The following is a 25,616-nucleotide window of genomic DNA, read 5'->3' as shown; positions in this document are numbered from 1 at the left end:
CTCCCCAGCCTTGCATTGTACAATTGTAGAATTGTCTCCATGAGCCTTTAGATTATTTGAGGGGAATCTGGAACATTTGAGAGCTTGTAAAACTGGATCCTGGGACACTCATCAGGGATATTTCAGAGCATAGCTGTCAACTTTTCCCTTTTCTTGCGAGGAATCCTATTCGGAATAAGGAAATTTCCCTTTAAAAAAGGGAAACATTGACAGCTATGTTTCAGAATTGACTATCAATTTAACTAAGAAACCCAGTATGTTCTTCCTTCAGTATACTATAGCAAGGGAAATGTCTGTATGTGCCAAACTCAAGCTATTTCATATATATATATATAAAGTAGCTGACTCAAAATATTACACTGCTCCAGTGTGCCATGCCTACTTATCTTAATCCCAGCAAAAGGTCACAATCAAGAGGGTTTTGTCAAGAAGCCAGATATACTAAATGATGTGGCAAAACTGCCTCATCAATTGGTGACTAAAATTGCCTATACAGTGGTACCTTGGGTTAAGTACTTAATTCGTTCTGGAGGTCCGTTCTTAACCTTAAACTGTTCTTAACCTGAAGCACTACTTTAGCTAATGGGGCCTCCCACTGCTGCCGTGCCACCAGAGCACAATTACTGTTCTCATCCTGAAGCAAAGTTCTTAACCCGAGGTACTATTTCTGGGTTAGCAGAGTCTGTAACCTGAAGCATATGTAACCCGAGGTACCACTGTATGTATTTCTGAAAGCTGGGTCTCTTCATCCCTATCTGACTTGATTCATACCCCTGCCCTTCCCACAGCATTTAAGGGACAAGTCACACTTCAAGTGTAAAAGGGACCCATTTTTAACTGCTAAGATATATACGCACAGTGAGCACCCTCAACTGTGAATGGCTCATGAACATTTAAATGGCTGGATTTCACATGGAAATTAAACTTGATTGCTGCTCCTGTGTGTTTTGCAGCGAAACCTGCCCATCTATTTAAAATGTATGTGTTTCATGATTTTCCACCACTTCAATTTGTGTTTGTATGTGGTTTGATATGTTAATTTGAGTTAATTTGAGTACATTTTGCACCTGATGTTAGTAAACATGGAAAACTGGCCCTAAGAGTTTCTTCCCTTCTGATCAGTGCTTAAAACAACAATATGTGACACTTCTAGATGACCTGCTTATTGAGCTTTCATCCTAATTATGGCATTTGAAATTCACATTTTGCACCTGGCTATTGGCCACTTGAGTGAGGTCAGGTGATACAACAGCTTTGTCTGATCCGTGATTGCTCATTCACACATGCAGGTCATCACTCAATATTGCATTCTTCAAGCAATAAACATGCATATCTGAATGAGTTCTCTATTTCACTTCATATACACAGCATGGTATTCCCACCATATGCATAGCCAGCTTGACATCACATTGTTTGTGGATCAGAAAAGGTTGGATAGGCACTGAGCTAAACAGACACAACAAACAGCTTTAGTGAAATAATGTTTCTAAGCACATAGGCCAGCTGAGAAGGGGCAGAAGACAGAATGCTGAGACTGTATCATTCCAAAAAGAAGCATGGGCTTCGGTTGATTGACAGAAAATGAACAGCTCTCCAGCAGAGGGTGCTAGAGGTGAAGCTGAAGGAAAGGTTTGTTGCTATAACAGTTCCAAATATCCAGCTGCTCTGATAAGAATCCACCCAGCTTTTCACTGTGTTTAGGCACCATGGGAAGAAAGGATGAGGAACGGCTATAGCATTCACTAGCACTTGATATTGCTGGAATTTACTGACTTTGGCACAGTCTGCCTGGAATGAGGAGTTACTGTGTTAAATAGTATCAGCTCTTAAGTCAGAGTTTTCTTCATATCTTTCTTGGTAAACCCTTCAGTTCTTTGGATTCTTATTTTGTTTCAATTTGTTACTGAATGCATAAGCCACCTTTCCTCCAATAAGGCTCAAGACATCATACATATATGGTTCCCGTGCCGGCGTTTTGTCCTTATAACAACCCCGTGAGGTAAGCGTGGCTGAAAGAGTTACTGCTCCCAAGTCACCTTTATGGCTTGCCTGACATTTTCAGACAGCAGATACTGGGAGGGACAGGGAACAAGACAGAGCAAACAGAGCTATGTGTGCCACATGGTCCACCTTGTCCTCTCTAAGGTAGCTCTGAGGTACTGTGGAAGGCACAAGTAAGAGTCAAGTATCTGTCTGGTTGGCATTTGTATGTGCAATTGGTGGAAGAAACCATCTTGTCCTTTACCTCAGGTTGCAAAATGTATGGGGGGGGAGGAGCACTGCCTCTAAACCTAGTTATGACGGTGCACCTGCCAGTTGCAGAAAAAATTCCAAAGGCTTGGCATCAGAGCATCCATTCTATTTCCACCCAGGATAAGTAAGCACTGTGATTCACTTTCTCTCTGCCTCCTGTATTTTCCTGCCCACCTCTAGCTCTCATGAGGCAAGAACACTACTACTTTGTGTGTAACCACTTACCCTTCACAAATCTTTCACTTTCCCAGTAGTAAAAGTCAGACCTTAAGACTCTGGCTCACAGTCAGTGCTGGATTCCACCCCACCCCAACCCCCTCACAAAAGTAAGCAAGGCTACCAAAGCCCATGCATCTACTTTTGTTCCCAACTTTCTCATGTAAAGACTCCAAGACCAGTATGACCAATTTCCCAACACTAGCTTTTTCACCAGAACACATAAAAGATATGTGTTCATGAACAAGTGCGTAGAAACAAAAAGCAGATTTGGAAACAGGAGGCCTTTTGGGTGAGGGGCTCTTAATCGTCCCCTCCTCCCGCTTCTTGAGTGGGACCCCCTCCTCCATCTTCTTGTAGCAAGGGGACCACAGAGCAGGTTGCCCCAGGTGCAAAATTTCAACACCCAGTACTGCCTTAATACAGCTTCTGTCACTGGGTTCCATTGAAAATAGCTTCTCCATGTGAACCAGGAAGTGACCTCTCCAGACGACAGAAGGACTCTTCTTTTCTTATCTTTGCGGCTGCAATCTCCTGGGTGACCTGGACACTGTTAGGCAGTTGAATGTGCATGTGTACTCTCTCTGTTTCTCTCGCACCCACCCCTCTGTTCAACTCTGGGTGCTGGCAACCCATGCTAAGCCACAGCCACCATTGCAATTTGCCTGTGCCCATTCACTTGCCTTTCTCTGAGCTTCACAGGCAACACCTCCCAAAGGGAGAGGACAGGGCAGAATGAGGTTAGTGGTGCTTCTTTTTCCTCCTCACTTGGAGGGAGCAGATGAACAAGGCAACAGCAGCAAGTAGGGAGGATCATGGGGACAGGAGACACCCAGGATTGGCAGTGGGCCCCCACTAAGGCATGGGACTCAGCAGGTGCCTAATGATGCCAACTCAGCAGAAGTGAGTCTCCAAATTCAGTCTTTCATCACAATTAAACTGGCCTGAACAATGCGGTGGGGTAGGTGGAAATAAGCAAATCAAATGCCTGCTTGGGAACTCCAAGTTCTGTGCTTGGAATAAATCATGTAAATAAAAAAATAGGCACAAATGTTTAACCTGCATTATCTATTCCAGTTATAAACATTTGGGAAAGCTGGCAAGGCTAAGAACGCATGGGGTTGTTTTTTTATTTACTTATGTTTATTACAGAAAGTGCTGGCTAGTCCTAAGGGCCAGGGAGGTTTAGAAGGAATTATTTTGATAAGGCTCACCTAGATTTTTAAGATTCCAGAAACAGATTCTATGCTGAACACATAGAAGATGAATAACACTGACCACAAGGTTATCAAAATAAAAATGTCCTTTAAAACCCATAACCTACAATAGTCCTAGATGAGTATGCAGATGGAGGCATCCAGAGAACTGGTTTAATAATGTAAATCATCAATTTCTCTGAGATGAGAAAACAGTTGGCAGAATGGGGTCAACAGCGTGTCAGAGAAGGACTGCCCCCAAGCTATTTATATATTAAAAGGCTTATGTTGCTTTCCGGTAAGCTGCTGTTCCCAAGCAACTTCTCCAAGGCTGCCAGGGGAGGTTCAGATCTTCAGACCTAATTATCAGGTGCAGAACATACCAATCAAGGAAACTAATGAAGTCTCAAATGTCGCTCCTTCTGACATTCAGAAGGAGACGCTTTATGCCGTGCAATTGGAACTGTCTATCTCCTGGCCACCAGTTGACGAACCCTTTCCTATATGTTCCTATATCTAAAGGAAGAAGGTTCCAAGTAAACACAAATTGCCCTAAGATAATCATTTCTATGTAGGGATAGTTATTATGGTAGCTTTACTACCAAGGAGATATGCACTTAAGGAGCATTTAGCATAGCCTGTGGTTCTCTCTCTATGTGGGAACTTCTCACAACTACTTGCAGAACAGTAGATCAGTGGCAGAGAACACTTTGCGCATGCAGAAGGCCCCAGGATCAATCCCTGGCCCTCCTGGTAGGACGGGGAAAGACCACGGCCTGAAACCAGAAGGAGCTTCTGTCAGTCAGTGTAGGCAATACTGAGCTCAATCAAGCAATGATCTAACTTGATGCAAAACAGCTTCCTTTGGTTCCTAAGAGCTTAATCCTTTAAATGTTTGTTCTTAAGTCTAACAGAGCTTAAGTATACACAGGCATGCAGCTTTTGTCTTCAAGGATGGCGATTGTACAACCCATTGTACACACTTACCTAGGAGTAAGCATCTCACCATCCCTGAATATTGACCATGCTGGCTGCAGCTGATTAGGGTCCATACAGACAGCACCACCCTGGCGCCCCTGCTATAACATATTCCCCTGTTCATGTGAACAGACCTGAACAGACCACTTGTGCGAATAATTAAATGCCCAGTAAGCCCAAAGTATTAATGCTTGCAACAGCTGTCAAAGACAGGCTTGCCTCTTGGCACTTCTCACTCTTGGTTCTCACATACCTTCACACCGGAGTGTGCCCTCTGAGTCTATGACACTATGCTAATATCTTTAAGGAGCAACATGAGAATCAGCCTACAGAAAGCCATTTGTTCCAGTGATGGTGCAGAGGTCAAAAATGGTAACTAAACAAATCTATGCTACAAGCCAGAACTCTCAATGAACTAACACCCATCTGCCCTATAATGTGTGATGAAATCTTTATTGCCACAAAGAGTCAGGCCTCAGGGTGTATATCTCATCTATTTATGTCTCTTTAAGGAGTGGTTACATCTGGTATAAATGGACACTCTCTGAAAACCCTTTCCAGCACCCCTAATATATCACAACGTATAGCAGGCCAGAGAAACAACAGACCCAGGAGATGTTTTTCCCCTCTTGATATGCTTGCTTCCCACCCAGTGGAAAGTATACTGTCATCACAGCTGCTACAACATGTATGTTCTCTGTGAATTTCTTCCACATAAAAATTACATTTTCTAAGTAATGATTTGTTTGATATTGTGATTTTGTAGGCTCTACAGTAGCCTCCGCCATCCTGGTGCCCTCCAGATGTTTGGGGCTGCAACAGGGGCAGAAGGCAGTTGTAGTCCAAAACAACTGAAGTTTCACCAGATAGGACAATCTTTCTAAAGGGGCCTTCATGTATACAGAGACATATGGTGGAAGCCACTGATCCTCACCACTCCCCCGTCTCCTTAGCACATTCAATATATGAGTACACACATCTTCATGACATATCTCTGATGTACAGGGGTACCTCGGGATACATACACTTCAGGTTACAGACTCCGCTAACCCAGAAATAGTAACTCGGGTTAAGAACTTTGCTTCAGGATGAGAACAGAAATCGTGCTCTGGTGGCACGGCAGCAGTGGGAGGCCCCATTAGCTAAAGTGGTGCTTCAGGTTAAGAACAGTTTAAGGTTAAGAACGGACCTCCGGAACGAATTAAGTACTTAACCCGAGGTACCACTGTCGTTCATATTAGGGTGTTGGGCTATAACAGAAATGGCACCGCACAACATGATTGTAGTCAGCACTTCTCTCCCTGCAAGCGTGCATTCAATGAATCTGAGTGAGGGTAGGAAAATGGTGGATCCGATGATGTGACATTATGTGTTTCTTTTATTAAACATTACAGGTGCCTTTTCTGTGTGGTGGCTTCCCATTTGCGGAATGCTCTCCCCAGGGAGGCTCACCTGGTGCTTTCGTTGCATATATTCAGGCACCAGGCAAAAACATTCCTCTTCTCCCAGGTCTTCGGCTAATTAAAAAAATCTATGGTCTTTTAAACTGTGGTAGGGTATTGTTTTGTTTGTTATTACATTATGTATTTTTGTGTTTTTATACCGTAAACCACTGTGTAATCCTCAGATGAAGGGCAGTTATTTTCCCGGGTACCGAGCGTATATGTGAAATTGCATTTATTGGGGAACACCAGCTAAAAAGCCTGTCAACACCCTCTAAAACCTTTAAAAAAGCCAGTAGCACTTACCAGACTGGCATGAATGGTGGCGATGGTGGCTCTCAGTCCAGCTCTCCGCATTCCTCAAAGGTTGGCGCAAAGGCTCCCAGGATTGCTAGCTGATTTCCCGCTCTTTTCACACCATTTTAGCCCTTTCCACACCTTTTTGCAGTTTAAATTGATTTATTTAATTCTGTCCCACCTCCCATTTGTTATAGTACGATACCCTAATGAATGTGGGTGGAAAGCCCTTTTGGCTCTGTGTGCCGGATCATTATCAGTAGTCTTGTGGGCCAAATTCACCCGAAGTCCCAGTGACATCAGATGACTGGGCAAACTGACTTTAGGGCATCCAATCATGCATTGGTAGCTGCCCCTCTACCTGCCCCACACCTGATGTCACCTGGTGTTGTTTGTTTATTTGTAAATGTATGTGCTATGTCAAAATGTGCCATGCATGTGCATTTGACTGCTTCTCCCTTTAAGATGCATGTGAGAAAAAAGCTGATTCTTTCCCAGGACTGGCTCACATATAGGGAAATGAAGAAGGAAGCCATAAAAAATAAATTTGCACAGTGAGTATGAGAAACCAAGGAAAAGAGGACTGCACCTTTTTGGGAGGGGCCCAAACTCAATTATACACCCTACATTTTTTGCATGATTCAATCTCATTCCCTTCCATTCCCAGTTAACATAATTTCCCGTAGCAGAGTTGGGGCAGGACTTTTGCCCTGGAATGCTGCTACTGTCGCTGCTGCAGTCAGAGTAGATTGAGCCGGACTGTGTCAACCAGCATTTTGGCTCAGCAGCATGTATGTGCTGTAGCCTGTTGTGTGTGTTCTATTTCTTAGTTGCCCAATAACAACTATTCTCTGGGTGGCATATAAAAATAATGCAAATTCCAGAGAAAGAAAATTCTGCACAACAGCACTTAAAACATGGTAAAAGGAAATACAATTATTTTTAAATCAGGGAGTCTAAAAATCATAGCAATCTCTAAAATATACAAAAAAAAAAAAAAAAAAAAACCTTATGAACTCCACAGAATTATAATGACCACAACATAATACAACATAAGACAAGTACAGAGTTTAAAAGGCCTGAGCAGATCAAAGATCTTTGGTGCAAAATAATAATAATAATAATAATAATAATAATAATAATAATAATAATAAAAAGTAGGTGCCAGGCAAGCCTCTCTGGATAGAGCATTCAACAACCAAGGGCCAGTACAAAGAAGGTCCTTTCTCATTTGACCACCCGCTGTATCACAGCTTGCTGGGAAGCTCAGAGAACGGCCTCTGATGATGCTCTTAGGACTTAGGTAAGTAGTATATGAAGAGGTAAGTAGTATATGAAAAGTACAAAAACAGGCCTTATGAAGCAATGCTAAAGAAGAGTCTATATTTGCTTGAAATGCATGCCTATTATTCCAACGCTAATGATAGCCATCTTCAGATATCTGAAGGGCTGTCACATGGAAGATGGAACAAGCTTTTTTATTTCTGCTTCAGAGGGTAGGACCTGAACCAATGGATTCAAATTACAAGAAAGGAGATTCCAACTAAACATTAGGAAGTTTGATCTAGAGTGTTCTTCTTATTACATAGGTGCAATTCACAAAACTCCTACCTTTGGAATTCATTTCAAGAGGACCTATACAGGACCAGTTGTCAGTAGATTTCATTATTTGTTGTCACTGGTTTAACTAACAATTACCTAGGACAATCTCTGGAAGGTGAGGAAGAAGAGATGCCCTATGGTCTTTCCTGCAGTTAGGTGCACAGCTTGTTCACATTTCGAATCTGGGCCTGAAGTAGTGATGGGTGTTGACCTTCTTGGAAGTTTCCTGTTTCTATACTGTATTATCATTGCAATATTGTACACCCAAATTACTTCAGACCCAGGGTGTTTTTGGCTGGTTGGTTATCACTTGGATCTGGAGGTATTGCAGTAGACTAGAAAGTCAAGGTGTCGGTGTCTTACCTCAAGTGGTTGAAAATCCAGTGGAAAAGACATATTTGTAGAATTTTCCTAACCATGCAGAACACATTTTTTTCTTCGTGCCCTTGCCTAAACTTGAACCAGTGAAATACCAAACTCATTCAGCTTATTGGACTTCTGAAAAGCGCCTAAAAGAAAGACTCAGACAATCTGCTGCTCCAGAGAGTGAGACCCTTAAGTGATTTAAATAGATGTGGCGCCATTTTTCACTGCTGGATAGAGAATGTAAATAAATGTAGGGCAGACTCTCAAACAAGATACCTGCTATTTCTAGCCAGACTATAAACAGGGTAAGAACAACTTCTTTGCTGTTTTGCCCTTCCTCTTCTATTTGCAAAAGAGAACCCACAACTTAGTCAGGAGAAGCACCATGAAAATGAACAAAACGACCAGTATTTGGATTCTGCTTGTACTATGTGTGTCCGGATGATTGCGTAAAAGAGAGAAAAAAGTGCACCTTTCATCATGCTTAGCAATAGATAAGGCCGGGAACAACCCCCTACTTATTGGTCCCTTGATAACTGCAAGCCAGTTGATGCCTTCTACGTGTGAATGGGCCATGGCAGGTATTTCTCCTCACACCTTAAACCCAATGCTTTTAAGCGAAGTTAGTTTGGACTTCCAGATGCTGGTCAAAAAGCGTACAACAGACAAGTGGTGTACAGGCACTTTATCAACCAGCATAAGGAGAGCTTCAGCTCGTGTCAAAATTTGAACCGTGGGGCGACAGCACACATTTATATTTCTTACAAGAATATCATTTTATGTAGGAACATCACTTTTTTATACTGTTGGAAAACTACGTTTGCACTGCCTCGAGTGATGAGTATATGACATCCTAAGAAAGTTATTTCCTTGTAGGAAACTATTCTGAATGAAGCATCTCTTCTGGTGAGTAGAGTGAGCTTGCACCAACATGTCCATTTGAGGAGACGTGCAATTGGGTTGCTTACATCCTAAAAGAAAAATGCTCTGCTTTGAGATTTGCATCAAGGTTACTGTTCATTAAGGCACTGTATATATGTGTGTGTGTGTGTGTGTGTGTGTGTGTGTGTGTGTGTGTATAAACTGTATAGAAGAAATTAATTTTAAAGCCATCTACACACTCTGTAGTGCAAGGTGGGGAACCTGCGGCCTTCCACATGTTGGACTACAAGTCCCATCAGCCCTCAGGGATGATGGGCAATGTAGTCAAACCTCTGGAGAGCAACACAGTGGCTATCTCTGCCACATGGGAAGGAAGTTCTATACTTACGCTACTGCTATTGAGGGCCTGGGCAGATTTAATTCTCTGAAAAACATTTTAACAATTATTACGGGATCGGGAACAGACTATGCCTGTGTACACATGGAGCCATTTTTTCCACAGTGCACTTTGTACATAGCAGTTTGCAATTGTACACTCCTTCTCATGTTGATGTCATTTAAAGTTGCAACTGCTATCCCTGTTGTCTGTATACACAGGTGGGCAAAATTTCAGACTAGTACACGGTCGTCTTTTCTGTTCCCTTCCCCTCAACTAGTGTTTCCACAGGTCTTTTTAAAAACTGTAGTCTTTCAAAAGAGGGGCTTGAAATGAGTGTGTGGATATACTGGTGTACAGAGGATATACAGTGGTACCTCGGGTTACATACGCTTCAGGTTACATACGCTTCAGGTTACAGACTCCACTAACCCAGAAATATTACCTCGGGTTAAGAACTTTGCTTCAGGATGAGAACAGAAATTGTGTGGTGGCGGTGCAGCGGCAGCAGGAGGCCCCATTAGCTAAAGTGGTGCTTCAGGTTAAAAACAGTTTCAGGTTAAGAACAGACCTCCAGAACGAATTAAGTATTTAACCCGAGGTACCACTGTAAATCAGTACACAGAGGCAGCTCCTATTTTGCCTATTTTATTCATAAACCATTTAAACATGGCGAGGCAGAGCAACACAGCCCTGCAATGTCAGAAGGTCTGCCCAATGGGAAGTGACCTGAGAAAGTGCCCTCTGTGTACACATTAAACTTTTCAGAAGAATGCATTTTTAGATTGACAGATAGTGTGGGATGGGGGTGACATCATGTTTAGAGCACCACAAAAAGGCACCTGCCTTCAGCACTGAATGCACGCTATCATGCAGTGTGTACATGCCCTATGTACATTCCCTCCTCAAAGTTTCTCTGTTCTTGCACACAAATTTCCCTCACACTCTCCCTGCCTTTTAAAATTGGGTACCATTTTCACTGGCATTAATCTTAACCATGGTTAGCTCTAACCTTAAAACATAAAACTCTGGCTAGTGTTAGCCATTGTTTAGATGGGTGCCACTGGAATGCTGAACCATGATTAGGGCCACTTGGACAATACATGTACAAAAGACAGGAGGTGCTATAGGAAGGCAGCATGTGGGCCTGCAGTTGGGGCATGGCATCGGGAATAATGCACAGAGATGCGATCTGGCCCTACCATGTGAATGGCCAGTTCAAAATGGCTTTTTCCAGACCATCATGGAGAGTTGGTGGTCCCTTAGATATGTTGGCTCAAAGGCTTTAAGGGATCTATGGCTTTCCTCCTCCTTCTTTTTCAAACTTTGAATTGTGCCAGGAAGACAATAGGAGACAATGCAGATAATGAAGTACTGACATAATAAGCTTCCAGTGACTCACTCCTATGGGGAGGCAGGCTGACGCATTCGTTGCTGGCCGAAACCTCTAAGCTATCATTAAGAGCAGTTCCACTTTAACACCTGCAAGTAGGCAAGGCATTCAACATGAAGCATGTTGGGCCAGATTCAAGCTCACAAATACAAGGTACTTAAGGGTAGATTCCTTGAATTGTCATGAAGTACAAAAAAGACTAATACCTACCCTTTCAACGTAGCTAATTCCAGGCTTGCAAAGAGATCAGATCAAACAATGGGTGCAGCTGTAATGAATGAATTTTAATATTTAAGCTAAAAAATAAGATGCTTATAATAAAGCAGGGACATGAACAGTTAGTTTTTCCACAGTTTTTAAAACTGCACTTATTCACTCAGTGAGGCTGTGATCATATAACATTGGTTAGTCACAAAATAAGATTAGCAGAGTCTCATGAGATTAGTAAACCAACCAATGCCTTAAGAAAACCAGTATATAAATTGCCTATTATTTTATGTTGGAAAAATTATGAGTCAGATCAATACAAAATTGTTTGCATTGTTACTTACTAACTTAAGCATCTATGAAATGACACACCTAGGTGAATGCCACACACATACAAGAAGCATCATTCCTTCACACATATTACTGAAGGCAATAATGTGCTCCCATCTGTACTTAAAGCTCAGTATTTGGACTGGTCCAATGAACAGGAGACTGGGCAGGCCCCTCCACCAGTGTTCTGGTCTCCATGTGCGACACATACAGATAACATTTTAGAAGCTAGCAGGCAGATGGCTCAGTTGGCAGAGCATGAGACTTTTAACCTCAGGGTCATGGGTTGTTTGAGCCTCACATTGAGCAAAAGATTCCTGCACTGGAGGGGTTTGGATTAGATGACCAGGGCTGGCTGGTTTTTTTGTCTTCTCCAGGGCTACATCAGGACATCTGCCCCCAACATGCCTCATTTCTGCCCCTGCTGCACTAGAAGTGGAGCTTTCTGGCACTGTACTGTTGAGGCCCAGGCTGTACCCCCAGACTTCCCCCTCTGTCCATGGAGAGAAAGGTCCACAACATCTTGCAGCTCCTCAACCACCCTCCCTGGAAGAATCTTGGGGAAATATAATGAGCCATGCATGTAAAATGAGGAAACCTTTCCCCAAGACTATACTTACATACATATACCATAGATTTCAAGTTTGCAAATTAATTCCATGCTGTAATACAAACAACTTTTCAATCACCTGAGATTCTTATTACTTTTCCTTTCATGATTCAGCCAATATTGGCTCACTTCTATATACCCCATGTCCTGAATACTCCTCCAAATTTAGGCAATCTGTTCATTAGATCAACATATGGAATCTACATATCCATACATGGTCACTTCTCATGTGTTCTCCCCCCCCCCCATCCTGCCTTACCTCAAATGAAGACTAATCTATGTGTCAGCGGGGAGCAGCATTACCTCATAATGCATGAATGGTAGCACGGACATTTCTTTGTGAGTTTATGTTAATAATCAGCCAGCTGCTCGCTTCCAGAAATAATTACTCACATGAACTTCTACTCTCGTGAGCCGACTAATGTGGAAGCAAACAACTCAAATGTGCTCTCCCCTGCACTTTTCTGATCTTTCCCCCATTCACAGAAGGGACAAGGCAATCTCGTGCATAAGTCTGCACCTGGAAGCCTTCTGGAGAAATCATCAGACCGCTCAAAATGGGCTCTGGAAACACAAAAGGTGATGAGGAAGGTACCTTGCATATCAGGATGGGGTGTGTGTGCCTAAAGCAGCTTTTGCCAGCCTGATACCTCTAGCTATTTTGAGCTATAGTTCCCATCCACCCTGCTGCATCCACCCTGTGTTCCTTCCCCTACCTCACTGCTGCCTCCCCATGTTCCTGTCTCAATGAGCTCAGTGCTGCTGCTGTTGTGGAACAGACTGGGGACAGAGCGCTGCCGCGGCTGCTTAAATGCAGCTAACCCCGCCCACCAGCCAGCCCTATTGGCCGGCTGAAGGGCTTGGTCCCGGCAGCAGGGCAAATCAGGGGGAGAAGCTGCTTAGGTCCCCTGTGACTATTCCTTCCCAATCACACACACACTCAAAATGGCTTCCCAGTTGCTTCTCCACCCACACAGAAACGATCCACCCATTTCCCCCAGGAGGTGGAAGAGAGAACTTGATTTTGAGCAGGAAAGCAGATGGAGAAGAAAGGTTTTCGCAGCTGGTCCTTCCACTGTTTCTCCGCTCCTGGTTGCAGCTGCACTTGCTTTTCCTCTTAAAAAAAGAGTGAAGGAAGTGGTATACATGCCTATCATGCTACATCTATTATGACTGCACTTTTCAGTCCCTGTTGTCCTGCCTGACACATGTGTCAAAGCGCACTTCTTCACTGTGAACACAAGCACATTTCTCCGCCTCACCAAAGAATCCTAGGAACTGTAGCTTAAGCCCCACTGAGCTACAATTCTCAGCACCCTCAACAAACTACAGTTCCCCAAGATTCTATAAGAGAGGAATGTACTTTGAAGGATACAGTTTAAAGATCTAGTGTGTATGTATGCAGTGTCTGGCAGCTCTCAGATAGGATGGATCATATCCTGTAATCAAGCACCTTGAAGTGTTACCTAATGATACTCATTACTGGAAGTGCAGCAATGCCCATGGGGGCTTTAGCAATGTGATTTCAGCAGAGCTGGAAAGAGGGCTTGGTTTTAGCTGCATTGAGACACCCAAAACATTACTGCATTACTTCAGCAAGCAGTTTAACTCCCAGGGATTTCAAACAAAGATACAAATGTAGTCAGATGGCGGGGCGATAAATACACCCTCTTTCACACTGACAAATACCATTAGTGACAACTGATCTAATCCTTTAAAAATAGTGCTTTCAATGGCAAAAAAATATTTATTGTGTCAGTAGTTCCCGAGCTTGTTTTCTATTGCGTGTTTATATCACGTATTTGGACTCTACTAAAATTGATAGATGCATTTGCCATTGTGAGTGAGCCTCCATTCATACACCCAGCAACTAGATCCATTCAGCAGAAATAACTAGAACTACAACAGGGCCAAAGTTCAGGAAAAAACACCCAGTCCTTCAACTAAGTTTACTAGACATTAAGACACGAATGATGTCAAGCACCAAATAACTATTTACCTCAATATGTCCAAACTTAAGTATCTTCATGAGTCAGACATTCACCTAGAGGGGGCTTGGAAGACCCAGTTGGGGGCTCCCAAACACTTTCTAGTAGGAACTATGCCAATTCTTCTCTCAGTGATAACTAATTCATAGAGCAATTTGCCATGAGGATACATCACTGACAACCAAAAGGCCCAAGAGAATGCCATCACAATGGCACTGAAAATTATCCCCCTTCACATAACGCTGTTATTTCGGAGAAAGAGTTAGGAGAAATTAACATAAGGCCAAGTCTTATTCCCATAGGCTGTAGCTATTATTATGAATTTAAAAAAAAAAAATTGCCCTTCATCAAGAGAGCACAGGGCAGTTTTCAGTTCTCGTTTCCGTCCACATGTTCAGAACCTCACAAGGCCAGTGAAAGATTGCTTTCCCTGATAAGCTTGAATCAAGCACATCAGTGGTTTTTACCAAAATAGCAAAGCAATATATGGTATGGTTGTTCAAAAATTGGAGTAAAAAGAGGAGACATGTCCATATTCAGCACTTTAAATCTTGCTGTACATGTAACCATTTTTTTGGATCAGTTTGAAATCTCAAACATTTGTAGACCTCATCAAGTAGAACATGTTTGCCTAGCTATAAGTCACTAGCTCAACAGGTGTCATTTTTATAAACTACAAAAGGTTGAGGTGTATAGTGGCAGAAGATTTTAGGGACCGTACTGTGCTCCTTTACCTTGAACTCAATAGTACTGCTTGGTGTGTCAATTTCAGTTTAATCAAATATTAGTTTTGGCCTACCAATGGCATATTAAACGGCATTCCATTTCAGGTAGCTTTCATTTCAATATCTAGGTAGGGAAATTCCAAATTGGGGTACTTGATCTCTGGATTTGAATGATGTGTCTGAAATATGTTAATGTGTGAAAACGCACTAGCAAAACCTGCAGCAGTTCGTCTCTGCTATAGCACCATAAATCTGACTGAAAATTTATTGTTGTAAAATTGGATATTTGCTCAGAAGAGGGTTAATCTCTTTTAATAAAGAGATCATCTGGAAGCACCCAGAGAGAGCTGAGTTTGGTCTCCATAAACATCTCAGGGTGCTGGCTGCCTCCCTGGAGCAATGGACCTTGGCTGCCTGCTGGAATTTTTAACACAAGCCTCCACCTATGCTTGACCTGTGTGTTTGTAAAGTAGTGCAAATATTACACAATGCCAATAGGCCTTCAGTGTCCTCCTTCCAAAGGAAACCAAAGCACCGCACCCTTAGAGCTTTTCTCTGTTGGTGAAGTGTGGTGAGCATCACAATAGGCATGTGACGGGATTGCAATATGAAGGCAAGAAAGGACTATCAAAGATCATGGCTGTAACAGTATAGTACTCTGTAGGTTGGAATGGTAGATATCTATCCCTCCACCCTCACCCCAAGTGTGTGTGAATGTGGGAAATTCACATCATGGAGCTATCATATCTCAAACAAGCAAAACAAACAAGCAGATGGAAAGACAGGCAGTCAGGCAAATATCTGCTTCCACATCCCTGTCCTATAGCCATTTGTATCTCATGTGGTCAGATGCAACAGAGCGGCGATGTTTTCCAGGCAATGGTCTTGGGGACAGAATTGTACTTTGCTTTGCAAGCCAACCTGCTAACAAGATGACAGGCACTATAATAAAATAGGCACCATTTCTGAAGTAAAGAGCTTTACAGTTTGGAAGCACATACATTAGGTGGTATCATCACCACCACCACCATCACCATCCAAACAGCTGTAAGTCTGGGTTTTAAAAATGCCAACTGAGATTTAACATTAAAATGTAGGGTCTTCTTTCACAAACACACAACACCAGAAATATCATTCTCTTTTCTATATATGTGTAAAGCTGTGAGCAAACATTTTACCACACAGCAATTAAAACATGGAGAGCCACCAGGGACCAGATAAAATCACTCCAGAATCTGCAATAAATAGTGCAGTAACAACAACCGCCCCCCCCAATTCTTCACCTGTCCTATATTTCTTGTACAGCACTAGAGATGATTGCAAGGTAAAGGTAAAGGGACCCCTGACTATTAGGTCCAGTCGTGGCCGACTCTGGGGTTGCGGCGCTCATCTCGCTTTATTGGCTGAGGGAGCCGGCGTACAGCTTCCGAGTCATGTGGCCAGCATGACTAAGCCGCTTCTGGCGAACCAGAGCAGCACACGGAAACGCCATTTACTTTCCCGCCTGAGCGGTACCTATTTATCTACTTGCACTTTGACGTGCTTTCGAACTGCTAGGTTGGCACGAGCAGGGAACGAGGAACGGGAGCTCACCCCGTCGCGGGGATTCGAACCACCGACCTTCTGATTGGCAAGTCCTACGCTCTGTGGTTTAACCCACAGCGCCACCCGCGTCCCTGTAGAGATGATTGTAGTTAAGTGCTATATAAATTGTGTAAGTAAGTAAGTAAGTAAGTAAGTAAGTAAATAAATAAATAAATAAATAGACAATGCTTTAGGAGATATGTTGAGTACATAAACAGCACACGTAAGGCTCCTTTAGAGCCCCATCACTCAGGGTGCTTCCAGACCAGGGCTTAATATTGCAAAAGGGTCAAACAGATATCAGAAATGGGTCATTGGCAACAGGTTTGTTTGCTTTTTAACTTACGAGATTTTTCACAGAAAGGGTAAATCAATAGTTAAGGGGGGATATAGGCTGCCAATGATGCTTACTGGGTGCTTAAAAAAATTGCATGTATGGGCAGCACCAATCCCACAATAAACACCCGTCTGGAAGCACTCTCAGATTGTGACATGTCACAAGCAGAAAGGAAAGAAGAGGCATGAATGATGGTGGGAGGCAGGTGGTGAAGACACCCCAGCCTCCTTCAGCTAAACTGTCGCTTCTACCACCAACTGACCCGTGGTGGTAGGGTAGAGGACCAGGTGAAGGTAATGTTAGAAGTCTTATTCAGTTTCCGCTGGACGATTCCCCATCCCCACCCCATCTGCATTCTCCATAGGGCCAACTGACATCAACTGCTCTGTGAGAAGAAGCTGGATGGATTTTTATGTTTTGGTATTGTCTGCTCATTTTTTTAGATGTGTTTTGATTTCACTTGTAAGCTACCTTGGAAGAATCTGTATCCTTAAAAGTTAGAGTGATATGGGGGCAAAGGGAACTAAACAATGTATATTTATTAAATGCATTACTCAAATAAATTAAATAAATACACAACTAGGGAACTACATTGCTACTGCTGCTATGACGGAAAGCACTAAGCATACAATTAGCATCCAAGCTAAACTCATCCAGCAAGCCCTCTTTTTCTTAGGCAAACATACAGCGTACAGTTCCTATCATTTCCACTGCCGCAATTGATGGTACGGGAAGGGGAGCCTTTCCTTCCTGGCCTCCGAAGACTCTTACTCCCTGACACCCTCCAACCTGTGGGCCATGCTATTTGCACATAAAAGTACACCGTAAGTCTTGCTCAGCCAAGAGCCCCAATTCACTGCCTTAATGTCAACATGCAGAACAATCTTGGCAACTGCTGTCTTTTCTAGAGCCAGGAAGCATCCTCTGCATTGCAAGAACCACAAACTCCTTCTGGAGTTGCCGCTTTCCCTCATTTATCTTCCTTCTCTCACTCAGTCCCTTCTTGGCTTGGATCCCTTATCCCGGGCTCACACCGGATGGTTTTGCTCTTACCTGCTGACGGCTGTGGGAGCTTTTGCCAGGAAGCAGAGTCTTTGCCTGTAGCAATCTGGACAACAGGGGGGGAGGTGTGCCAGCCCAGTATGCCTGCAGGTTTCCCTCTCCCACAGGATTCCTGTACAGTTTCTCTTGGGTGCTATATGGCTTTCCCCCTCTTCCTTCGGTGACTGCAGAGAACAGAAGTGACAGGTCACAGCATGCAGATCAGGTCATTGCAAGCCTTCCCAAAACTGCGTCCAGAACAGGGTGCTGCTACCAGAGAGGGGGGAAAGCTCTGTCTGTTCAGTGCTGGCTGCTGTCCGGCTCTCTCCAGCTGCCTCAGAGACCTTGTTTGATGGAGCGGTGGCAGACAAACCCCTTAAATCTAAAGCCACAAGTTGACACTGGCAGGAGAGGAGGGAGGGTGGAGGAAACCCGAGACAATCGTCTGACAGACAGCAGGACCAGTAAAGAAGAACAACAGCCTCATCTGATCTGCTAGCACAGTCATTGGCGGGCAGGAGGCACTGCAGCAGCAGTAGCGGCGGCAGCAGCAACAACACAGCCCTTAAGTAAATCATGCTTCTAATGGGTTTCCTCTCTAGACAGATGATTAAACTAGATGGACCCACTCGACTGAGCCGGAGAGAGATCTGTATTTATTTTGAGGCTTCCATTGCTAAGGAAAGGGTGGACTGCACTAGAGCGGGATCGTAAAAATTTGCAAGCAGAAGGCAAATATTTTCCCCTTTTCGTTTTTTCATTTATTTATTTTTTACTTTTCATGGCATAAAGGCAAAACTGGACGTGATGGTGACAGACCCATCTCTTTAAAACACCCAAGGATGGACACGCTCATGTAAAGTGGAGCATTGGTATAGTGGCTGATTTTGAAAAGGGCCGCTTGATGGTGGGGGCGCACCGGATACCCCTTGCCACCTGCTGCCCTTCCTTCTCTTGAAGACACTCCCCACCTCACTTTGCCCACCAGGTGCTGATATACTCAGCTGAGGAAAAAGTGACATTACTGGCTTCAGTTTCTGGGGAACCCCTTGAGAGAAAATGCCCTCAGTGAGTCCCTCTCCACCTCAACAACCCCTTTCACTCGGTTAGTCTTTCCCTCACATCCCAATCCCGATCTCCACATAGAGAGAAAGCCTGGCCTTTCCCTTCCCTTCCCTCTGGGCCCCAGGGCCAGAGAGGGTTACAAGAAGACATTGACAAATGAAAGGTGCAGCAAGGCCAATGGGTTCTGTGGGGCTGGAAGTGGGGTCCCTGAAGAGGTTTTGGACTTTGGCAGGTGCCTGGTGATGCTGATTTGGCCCTGTTAAAACGGAACCTGCCCATGATTGGAGCAGATCCTCATTTATAGCAGGCAGGTTTTTCAGCTGTCTCATCCAGTTTATTTGCCTTTTCAAAATATTGAAAGCTACTTTTTGCAGTTATGTCCTCACAAAGCAGCTTACGAAAGAGTGAGAGACAAGGTACAACAGAAGAAAAGGAAAAAGAAATGCATTCAGAATATATTGGGGTGGGGGGAGAAAGGTAGTCAGAGCAGAATTTCATGTAGGAATTAATATGAGATGGTGCCCTGGAAACACAAACTATTTATGGTGTCTGTTAAAAGGAAGAACTTCCAAAAAACCACAGTGCTTATTGTCCTATAAGTGCACCATAAACAAATAAAAACAAATGCTCAATAAAGAGCGGACTTAGTCTAACCACCACATACGTTTTGTGCAAGAAAATCAGAATGAATGCTCCATAAATGGGTCATCTGGAGCACCTATAGTACTAAATTGGAAGTTTGGAGAAAACATATTTCAAGGAAAATAAATAGATTAGAATAATGATTTTGTGCAGTGGCCATTGCTGCCTAACAGCCCCAAGACTGTAGGCCACATCTGGAATCACCAGGGATTATGGGTCAGGTGGAGGGACGAAGCAGCAAACCCAGCCAGGAATAGAGGGGAAAGAAGAAGAACTGAAGGAGCAGTGGTGGCAGGGACAGGGAGTGGTTGCTGAGGATGAATGGAAATCTTGTTAGAAAGGATATGGTGATTTGAGACTGCCAGTATCTTCTTCTATATATTTTGGAAAGTTGTTTTTCCGCCATGCAATTGGACACCTTTTAACGTACCATAACCAAATTTTGCATTATAATTACTGAGAGCAAAGAGTAGCTTTTTGTCCATGTTTGGATACAATTGGGTGACATTTTGAATCAAGATGGTGGACTGAATCCTTTAAAACTTTACTGATGTTACCCAAAATTGGTACAATGGTTTCTGAGGTTTTTATCCGTTTGGATACAGTTGGGCACCATTTTGAATCAAGAATGAAGCTTCCCTCAAGATGAAATGGCAATTCCAAGAAGATTCCACTGAACTTGTGTCCCAGGATCTCCTTCTCCTTGTCCTGGTGTCCTTTCAACTCCATAACCCCATTCTACCTCTTTATCAGGGAGAAGCCACAGGAATGTTTTCAGGTTAGCAAAAGAAAAACCCTAGGTCCAGAAACAGTCTGTTTTTTTCTGGTTCTTAAATGGCCTGATGAAAAATAAGATTTTAGGTTTTTGAATCTGTCCTGGAATACATTTTCCATTTATTCAGTAGCATGGATATCTTTTGCCAGTATGCGATATAAAGAGCTAGCTTTTTTTCCCTATCTTCCTTAAATGCAGTGCTTGCCCACAGAGCAGAAAACATGGGCTGTTGCTTCCCAGTACATTGGCAGCGGTGTACAGCACTTCGGGAGTGGACAACATGCTGAACAGACTTGCAAAAAGCAGCTGGCAATCAGAAATAAGGTGGGCAAAGCAGAAATGCTACTTCAATGCTTCTCATATGAACATTCTCTATTCCATTCATTAGGGTCCTCACAGTAAGTTAGCCTTTGCTAACCTGGGGCCCTCTTCATGTTTTGGACTACAACTCCCATTAGCCTCAGTAAGCATGGCTGATGGGAGTTGTAGCCCCAAAGATCTGAGAGGCAACAAATTGGAGAAGGCTGCTGTAAGTGTTAGGAATGGGACTGGGGAGGAAGCGGAGGAATACAAGATTGTGCATGAGCATGCATCAGTGATATGGGGTGGTAGTTTTTACTAGGACAGGGGTCTGCAACCCGCGGCTCCGGAGCCGCATGTGGCTCTTCTACACTTTTGCCGCGACTCCGGGGTGGATACTAGCGAGGGGAGGAGGCGCATTGTGTGCCCGGACACTCCCCACTGTGGCGGGCGCTGTACTGGCTGTGACGTTGCATGGGCGCGGTGCGTGCGCTAGTCACGCACCGCCCCGACGTCACCTTCCCGCCCGCTGTCAGATCGTGGCTCCGGAGATATATTTGTTTTAAATGTCGCAATGGTTTTGCGGCTCCCAGTTTTTTTTCCTTCGGAAACAGGTCCAAGTGGCTCTTTTTGTCTTAAAGGTTGCAGACCCCTGTACTAGGGCTTTATTTTTCCATGGAAAAATTTCCACGTCATAAGTTCATTGATAACAGTGAAAGAAGGCCAAGCACAAATGCATTATTGGTAAAACTTGGGAAGTTTTAAACTTTCTAACACTTATTAAATGCAAGTAAAGTAACCATACTCTCTAGCATATGAGAATTTTTCTTTGATACAAACTGAAAATTTTCCAATGCAAATGAGCCTAGTTCAAAATTTCCCCAATTTTTTTTTAAAAAGGTTATTCTAGTTTGCTGTTAAGGGTGCAGACTCGGGATTTAATAGTCTTATTGGGCGGGGTTGCTCTTTGTTTACTTCAAAATGTGATAATCCAACCCTGCTGCATTTTGGAGCTCACCTGCCCCTTGTGACCCCTTGACGTCTGCTCCAAATTCCTGCCCCCACAGCACCACTGAGTTAGTTAACAAATCTAAAAGAAAAAAGAGTGCATTGATTCCCCCTCCACGCAACACTATTACTACATGATGAGTAGTAATGTAACCTCATGCATATCTACTCAGAACCCACTGACTTCAATGGGAACTAAAGGGACCCCTGGCCATTAGGTCCAGTCGTGGCCGACTCTGGGGTTGCGGCACTCATCTCACTTTGTTGGCCAAGGGAACTGGCGTACAGCTTCCGGGTCATGTGGCCAGCATGACTAAGCCGCTTCTGGCGAACCAGAGCAGCACACGGAAACATCGTTTACCTTCCCGCCAGAGCGGTACCTATTTATCTACTTGCACTTTGACATGCTTTCAAACTGCTAGGTTGGCAGGAGCAGGGACCGAACAACGGGAGCTCACCCCGTCGCGGGGATTCGAACCGCCGACCTTCTGATCAGCAAGTCCTAGGCTCTGTGGTTTAACCCACTTTCAGGCTAATGTGCGTATGAGGAATAATACATCCTATATATGCATCTCACGATCCAGTAGTTCACTGGCTTCTGCTCTCAGCACTTTTACTACCATCTTCCCTTCTTAAGAGTCACAGGGTTCCTCCCACATAAGACTTTTGGTTCATTGTACTGCTCCGTAAGCTATTCTCAAGGTAAAAATTAAAGCCCAGGGAGGATTAGTAGCTGTTGTGTCTATTGATGAGTTACTAAAAATCTGGGTGCGGTTTGATGCCCCCTTCTGTCTGACTCACAAGTAGGTTCCAGTGTAAATATTTTCCCAGCATCACAAGGAGCTTGTAGGTGCTCTCCTGTGAATAAAAAGCTGTGATTGTGAAGCTACAGTAGATATCCCTGTATAGGCGTCTAAATGCCCTTCATTGTGTCAGTGGCTTTGGAAAGAATAAGGACTTTGGTTGGTGAGGGGGAACAACCCATCACTTTTCATCTTGTGGAAACCATGTGGAATAGGAATGTGAGCTACAGAGAGGCAAGGAGGCTAAAGGAAGCAGAACAGGGTCTTGGGATTCAAGTCCCATGAAATCTTTTTTGCTTTGGAATGGTGACTTCATTTTGAGAGAAGATAAATTTTCTCTTTGCTCAAATCGTAGGAGACAAAATCAGTCAAAGAACCTGAGCTTTTAGCTTTGCTGCCAAACCTTTGTGAGATTCTCACAGAATTCCGTGAATCCCTTCTCCCCCGTACCCTCCAACATTTCTCTGATGAAATTACGGACGTCCCATTCCATAATGATAATTTTACTATTTATACCACACACATCTTAGTGGGTTGCCCCAGCCACTCTGGGCAACTTCCAATATATATATATAAAATAATAATAAAATATTAAACATTTTAAAACTTCCCTATACAGGATTGCCTTCAGACAGCTCAGGAATCGGATAACTCCATACCTTCCAACATTTCTCCAATGAAAATAGGGACATCCTAAGGTAAAGTGGGACATTCTGGGATCAAATCAGAAACGAAGATGGCTTCTCTAAATCAGGGACATCCCTGGAAGGTAGGGACATCTGGAGAGTCTGCTCTTCTCCCCAACTCTAATTTACATCCCAAATGAAAAAAATAAAAATAAAGATATATATATATATATATATATATATATATATATATAGTAATTTTAAAAAAGGCCTGAAGTCCAGTTCTCAAAGCTTTCAAAAAGGAACTCACAAAGTTCTGTGTTCTCATTGCTCAGACTGTGTAATTAAGTTAAATTCCATCTGGTATCAAATAATCCAATATGAAGCAGAGCTATTGCCTTATAAAGATTAGGCCCCCCCCCCCCATTTTGCTGGAGGAAGTCTGCCTCAAAGCTTGACGCACATGGGTTAGAGAGAGAAGGCTGCCAAACACACCCGAGCTGAATCTGTATACCATGCTGTGATCTTTAATAACCACAGACATATTGCAGATCATTTGGGATGGAGGTGGGGAAAACAAATGGAAAAGCCACTATGAGGCTTCCTTCAACTGCAGGAAGTCAAGAGGAAAAATTAGAAGAATTCCGCAAAATTTGAAAGACCACAGTGAAGAATAGAGAGGTGCAAAAGTTCCTCATTGGTTTAAACTCTGAGGAATTTGGAGGCTGGCTAGTCCATGCAAGAAAGGATGTCAGAAGTTCAGAAACCGAGATGGCGCTCCTGAAGGAAGGGACTTGCTTCAAACTGCTAAACAGGGAATTGATTTGTTAAGGGGTGTGTGTGTGGTTCATTCCTCTTTTCACATATTGGTGCAGTTAGAAACAAGAGAGTCTATGGAAAATAGAATGGGAAGTGGGGCAGATTCTCCCCCCCAACTTCCTACATGATTTAAATCTAATAAATAATAAACTTAACACATTAAATAGAATAGAAGCCCTAGTAAAAATTCAGCATCACTTACCAGGATCAAAAGTTTGCAGGATGAGATGGAGACCTTGAAACAAACGTCTTTCTGAAAGCACAAGTCACTGCAATGACATCCGCTTTCAACGAGCTAAGAAAATAAGAGCAATCATTGGCATTTCTATTCCCCCCCCCTCTTGTTTTTGGAAGTGGTACAAGAGATATTTTAAGGCTGGCCTGAAGCCCAGGTGAAAGGACAAAGATTTCATCTGCCTCCTTCATTTGCCTCCTTCACATATACACAGAGAGTTCTTGAGAGTGATAAATGCCTGTCTTTGGATATGAAGCTGAAAAAGCTTGAGACAAGACCTCCCTAATAAGTGGGGCCCAGCCTTTCACAGATTCCATTCCTCTTCATTATCTACCAATGGGCTATAAAACCCCTCTGTCCAAAATGCCTTGCTGAAGTTAGAGGTTTCATTCTGTACTTTTGCCGTTCTCACAACATTGGAGTAGGAGAGGCAAGCCATCCAGCCTTGTCAGTCACAGAGCATTTTGCTGTGCACACTCCCTCTTGTTTACATGGAAGAAGTGCAGCTGAACACATAATAACTAACCATGCTATGCTGTGAAAGAACCAGTGGTACAGTCAGGCAAATTTAGACTCAGGACTTACTATTACATTTATATACCATCTTTCCTCCAAGGAGCTCAAAGTGGCATACTTCCTCTCCCCATCTTAACCTCACAACAGCTCTGTGAGGTGGGTCAGGCTGAGAGATAGAGACTGGTCCAAGATAACCCAGTGAGCTTCATGGCAATGTGGGGAGTGGAACCCTGGTCTCCAACATGCTAACCACTGCCCCACACAGACTCCTACAATGGCCAACCAGTTGGGAAGTCCACAAGCAGGACATTTTACTGCCCATTCACCCAGTTTGGCCAGATCCTTTTGGAGCTTTTAACAATCCCTTCTGGTATCATCAGCAAACCCGGATCCCCCACTGCTCACTCCTAGCTCTAGATCAGGCTTCCTCAACCTCAGCCCTCCAGATGTTTTGAAACTACAATTCCTATCATCCCTGACCACTGGTCCTGCTAGCTAGAGATCATGGGAGTTGTAGGCCAAAAACATCTGGAGGGTCGAGGTTGATGAAGCCTGCTCTAGAATAGATCATTTGTGAACAAGTTTTAAAGCACCTGCTCCAATATTGATCCTCGGGAGACTACACTTTCTCTCTGTTGGGAGAACTGTCCATTTATCACTAGTATCTGCTTCCTGTTTCTTCACCACTTACTTACTGATCCACAAGAGGAGCTCACCTCATCTTGCTTTTAGGAGCCTTTGCTGAGGGACTTTTGTCAAAAGCTTCTGGGAAGTCTAAGCACACAATGTCAACTGAATCACCTCTACCTATAGGCTTGTTGGCACTCTCAAAGAACTTGTACAGCTTGCTGAGACAAGCTATCCCGGTTCTGCTTTAAAATGACAGTCGTCTTTCTATATTCTTAGTAATTCTACCTTAAAAAAAACAAACGCTTTCCTTCAGTTTTCCCAGAACAGATGTTAAGCTAACTGGCCTGTAATTTCCAGAATATCCCCTGAATACA

At 43.5% G+C, this 25,616-nt stretch overlaps 1 protein-coding gene across 5 annotated transcripts in view; it reads right to left on the bottom strand.

Annotated features, from left to right (window-relative positions):
* The window catches only part of FGF1 (fibroblast growth factor 1), a 52,137-nt gene extending 27,983 nt beyond the window's left edge, over positions 1-24,154 (bottom strand). For 3 of the 5 annotated variants that reach the window (XM_080997308.1, XM_080997307.1, XM_080997312.1), the window contains exons 1-2: positions 24,064-24,154; positions 17,836-18,008 (exon numbers count right to left, since the gene is read on the bottom strand). The gene's annotated coding sequence lies outside the window, so the exon portion shown is untranslated. Of the gene's footprint in view, positions 1-11,211; positions 11,270-17,835; positions 18,009-24,063 lie in introns of those variants that run through there. The other 2 variants (XM_080997309.1, XM_080997310.1) reach the window with 2 other exon arrangements.
* Positions 24,155-25,616: the final 1,462 nt, after the last annotated feature.

The sequence above is a fragment of the Podarcis pityusensis genome (genome assembly GCF_964106645.2).
Source record: "Podarcis pityusensis genome assembly, chromosome: 2".
Taxonomy (NCBI): domain Eukaryota; kingdom Metazoa; phylum Chordata; class Lepidosauria; order Squamata; family Lacertidae; genus Podarcis; species Podarcis pityusensis.
Note: the sequence above shows the minus strand (reverse complement) of the source record. Positions and strands in the feature narration are given on the sequence as shown.